Source organism: Erythrolamprus reginae, chromosome 5 (assembly GCF_031021105.1).
Source record: "Erythrolamprus reginae isolate rEryReg1 chromosome 5, rEryReg1.hap1, whole genome shotgun sequence".
NCBI classification, from domain to species: Eukaryota; Metazoa; Chordata; class Lepidosauria; order Squamata; family Dipsadidae; genus Erythrolamprus; species Erythrolamprus reginae.
This window is the reverse complement of record NC_091954.1, coordinates 88,499,506-88,504,675: the sequence shown is the minus strand read 5'-3', so window position 1 is coordinate 88,504,675 and position 5,170 is coordinate 88,499,506. Positions and strand designations below refer to the sequence as shown.

At 35.6% G+C, this 5,170-nt stretch overlaps 1 long non-coding RNA gene across 2 annotated transcripts in view; it reads left to right on the top strand.

Moving 5' to 3' along the window:
* LOC139168070 (uncharacterized) overlaps window positions 1-5,170 on the top strand; it is a 126,968-nt gene that overhangs the window by 74,023 nt on the left and 47,775 nt on the right. The window lies entirely within an intron of this gene.

The following is a 5,170-nucleotide window of genomic DNA, read 5'->3' as shown; positions in this document are numbered from 1 at the left end:
CATGGTCCTTTCTCTTTGTTGCCGTTCATCTCTGACATTTTTATTCTTCCCTTTGATGATCAGATAATATCCTCAGAGGATTTCTTTGGATGATGTGAAGTTCTGCTGCTAGGTCTACATTTAAATTTTGTGTACATTTACTATGTGTATTCAAATCTTTCATAGTACGTATTAACATCTTTAAAAATGTCAGAAAATGACTCTCGCAATTATGTACAATATTTGATAAATGAGAAAACATGTCCCTGGACAGAATGCATTTATACTTGTGTATTTGTATACTTGAGGGGACATGTCTGAGAACTCTCTTCTAGGTAAACCCAATGCATCCAGAAGATCTCAGAGTTTAGGAAAGATCTGGTTTCATTCTCAGGTGCTTTTGAATATATTTAAGCACTTCATTTGATTATACTTTTGCCTTTACTTTGTTATTATAAACCAACAGTAAACGTTGTACTTTTACAACTCCATCTTTCTGTAGATCCTATTGCTGTTCCATCCGGACCTACATTCCCCCCCCTCTCACAACCATAATTTTATTGATTAGATTTATATCTTGCCCTTGTATAGCACCTGACAATATCATATATACAGCCGTCATTCCACCTAATTTTCTTCACAGCAACAATGCTTGTAATGTAGATTTGCCAGAAAAGGACAAAACGTCTTCTATTTGGATTTAATAAATATTTAGGAAATTAAGGGAGCTTCAGGTGATTAGAGGGTTTATTGTTAAGAGTGAAACAGGCCACTTCATTCTACTTCTGGACCATATTGCACCTGTGATAAATACCAGAAAATGTGTATGTTTCAGGTTAAAATACATTAAATTTATAGATTAAGTTTAAGTTAACAGAGATACTTGGGAAACATTTGTCTAGCATGAGTCGAGTCTCTGGAGAGGGGCGGCATACAAATCTAATAAATAATAATAATAATAATAATAATAATAATAATAATAATAATAAGTGTCCAATCTTTTGTTTCATGTAAAATATATAATACAGTTAATGCATATAAATCATATAATGGTGTTAAAAGTTTACAATGTTGCTGGGCTGCCTTACTAGCTATCTAGGGCTGTATGCAGTCTATGAGCCATTGATTATTATATCAGACAAATGTAATATAGTTCAATAGATGCCACGGGTCGATTCTGACTTTTATAAGATAAACAATGAACTGTATAATCCATGGTTTGTCTTACAGTTTAACGTACAAGGTGTGAGAATCTGTCTTTTATGGAAAATAACCCACTGGGAGTGACCTGTTTCACAAGAGAAGGGGGGGGGTTTGGGGGAGGAGAGAAATAAACAGTCTTTTCCTAAAAACAGCTATTTTTGTTGATTTTTCTTCCTTCTACATGAATTCAAGAAAGCAAGATTTCATTTGTACTTTTAAGAGTGTAGCTAAATGAAATCAAACTGTAGACTTTTAATTTCCTACCTGTTTCTCACTTTTTAGAATAATTGCCCTTACTTTAATTCCCTTCTCCCATGAGGGTTTCTCGCCTCCGGGTTGCATTTATTCAGAATACAGGCCAGGAAGAATTTAATTCTCCTGGGTAAACTAGCCATGGCATGGAACATGATCTCATGGTGCTATTTTTATTTACATACATTTAGGATTAGCATTGGGCAATCAAGTTTTTTTTAATATGCTAGCAGACTGAAGCTCTTAAGGAAATATTTTATTTTTAACTGGCTGTTATCAACCCTTATCCACATATTTTTGAACTGACTTATTTGCTGGGCATTTTCTGATAGCTTCTTATAGTGAATACTTCTAAACTTTAAGATGCCTCTAGTTATGACCCAGCATACAGGAATTGGATACAGAAAGAGTTGTCTTGACTAAAGACCCTGCTGTGCCTTTTGACCTGATTCAGCATAATCCTCTTCCCTTTCATAGTTTTTAAACTGTTTATAACTTTAAGCAGCTACTTTTACAAGCTTTTACTAAATTGCTGTTGTTTTAATGGTTTTCAATGCATTGAAAATAGTTTTTAATTGTGTTGTTTGTTTTTCTGCTTTGGGGTTTTGTTTTTAATGACACAAAGTGGGTGAACTTTTAAACATACAAGTAAAAGAAGTTCAGATGTTTTGGATGACAATTCCAAGCAGCCGTAGCCAAAATTGATGTGTTATTTTACATAGAAGCCAGAATCTTCTTATGGCAATTTCAGGTGCATAGCCAAGGAAGAACTGGATCTTTTATGAGTGTTAAACCAGATAGAATATTAAATGTTTCTTGCTGTTAATATATATTTATAAAATATAAATATAGTCACAGTGTGCTGATAGTAACTGGAAAACCAAGATGTTTTCATTTTGGTCTTTTGTTGTCCCAATAGGGTTATGATAAAATCAATTCCTTTCAAATTGGTCTTTGTTTTGGGAAGAAATTCCCAGTGAGAGTCTTGTTTAACTTGTAAGTACTCCTAACATTGGATAGATGATTGATAGATAGATAGATAGATAGATAGATAGATGGATGGATGGATGGATGGATGGATGGATGGAGGGAGGGAGGGAGGGATGGAGGGATGGATGGATGGTCAATAGATTTTTTTCCTTGATGCCTATCCAAAGTTCACAGCAGATATATTCACTTTGTACCCTGAGACAGAAATATCTGCCACTGCTTACAATTGAATTTTCCACCTTCCAAGAGGGAGGCGAGAATCTTTGCCTCTAGGCCATTGTGCTAGTCACTCCCAACATTACAGTATATAAAATCTTTCAAATATTCTTATTTTCCTTTTTAAAAATCATTTTTCATGTTTATTTCCGTATTCCATTTAGCAGTGTTTTGAGGTTGGTTTTTCAAACCAAGAGAAAATGAAAATACAAATAAATTGCAAACTATTTTCCAGACAAAATAATAAATTCATCAACCTTGATTAAAAAGCCTGGCTGGGCAGTTTAAAAAATATTGCCTGGGACTGAAAAGATAATAATGACAGTATCAGATATATAATAAATGGAATATTCTCCACTATCTTTGCAATTTGCTTGCCTTCAGATGTCCAGAGGACTTGATGTCAGGGTGTCATGACTCATGACAGCAGACATTTCTTCCTGTTATTGGATTCTAAGTTAGATACTGCTTTAAAAAGGAACTGAGCCTTTTGTGAGAAATGGGATCAAAGCCTAGGTCATTCCTCTGAGAGCGAAGGTTGTTTCCGAATAAAACAAATGCTGGTAATCAGCTTTGTCTAAGAATCCTTAACCACCTTATCCACCCTTTTGAAGAAAAGACTGACCTAACTAAATAAAAATCAAACAAGCACAGATCCTTCTACATTTTTTAGCTAAAATAGATGAGATAATTAAGATTGACCACAGTTTTCGCATGAGATAAAGATGATGGTATGGGTCTTCTCCTGGTCCCGTCAACTAAACAATGAAGGGTAAGAGCCTTCTTTGTGGCGGCCCCGGCCCTCTGGAACCAACTCCCCCCCAGATATTAGAATTTCCCCCACCCTCCTTGCCTTTCGTAAGCTGCTTAAAACCCACCTCTGCCACCAGGCATGGGGGAATTGGGATCCTCTTTCCCCCTAGGCCTTTACAGTTTTATGCATGGTATGTCTGTACGTATGTTTGGTTTTATAATAAGGGTTTTTAACTGTTTTAGTATTGGATTATTATTATATGCTGTTTTATTGCTGTTGTTAGCCACCCCGAGTCTGCGGAGAGGGGCGGCATACAAATAAAATAAAATAAAATAAAAAAATAAATAAATATGGTCGAATGTATTTTATCAAGATAAGGCTTGATATAGTTGGAATAATTTAAATACCTGTCCTAATTTTTTTCTTTGCAGATGCTATTGATTTCCTTCAGATAATTTAACCTTTTCAATAAATATTATGTGCAGTTAGACCAGTGGTGGTTTGCTACCAGTTTGCCCCGGTTCTGGTGATCTGTTAGTGGTAACAGGAGGCTCCACCCACCCATCTGGATGTCATCACGGATGATCTGCGCATGCACAGAAGTGGTGTGCGCACACATCTCCAAAACAGTACCAAAGCTAAGCGAAACCCATTAGTGAGTTAGAGTCTTTGTATAAATTTGAGCAGGTAGTACTTTTTCCATTTCTTCTAAATATCCCAAAGGCTAAACAATGGGAATGATTTCTCAAGAAGACAGGGTCAGAATGAAAGGAATAATACTGTCTTAGAATTCTCAGACCATGTACTCACTCAGTTACCCCATCCCAATCAAAAGGTATGAAATTTGAGTAATAAATTAACTCTACCCCTTCCAAATGATTCTTTAGATGATGTGGTACATCTGCACAAGAAGAATGTCTAAAGGCCATTTTCCTTTAAATTAGTGCTTGTGTATCTATGTGTCATAGTAACTGAAGAATGTTTCCCCAACATTCTATAAGGACCTCAATCACTCACTCTCTTGGTAGTTGGCTGATTTAGCAGAATAATCCAGTACAGTGTTCCCTCGATTTCCGCTGGGGATGCGTTCCGAGACCACCCGCGAAAGTCGAATTTCCGCGAAGTAGAGATGCGGAAGTAAATACACCATTTTTGGCTATGAACAGTATCACAAGCCTTCCCTTAACACTTTAAACCCTTAAATTACCATTTCCCATTCCCTTAACAACCATTTACTCACCATTATTACTGGTACTCACCATTGAATATGACACTTAGTGATCCTGATATTTATAAACATAATTATTTATTAACAATATTTATTTTTTTTGTTATTTATTTGCAAAAATTATTAGTTTGGCGATGACATGACGTCATCGGGTGGGAAAAACCGTGGTATAGGAAAAAACCTGTGAAGTATTATTTTAATTAATATTTTTTGAAAAATCGTGGTATAGGCTATTCGCGAAGTTTGAACCCGCGAAAATCGAGGGAACACTGTATTCAATAACTCCTGGAATTCTGATTGTTGAAGTCCACAAACTTCAAGCTAGTTTAGAAAATGGCAGAATGCTGGTCAATTTCATCCGATTATTTTTGTTTAAAACGCAGTGTCTATTGTTGTCTGATAAAGGGTTAATAAACTTGTAGAATGTCTGATGACCTAGTTGGTCAAATAAAAATATTGCCTTCATGAGTATGAACGATGCTAAGGTTATACTCTAACAATAGCTAAACTGTCCAGGCAGCAAAACAAGATATAATAGGACCTTGATT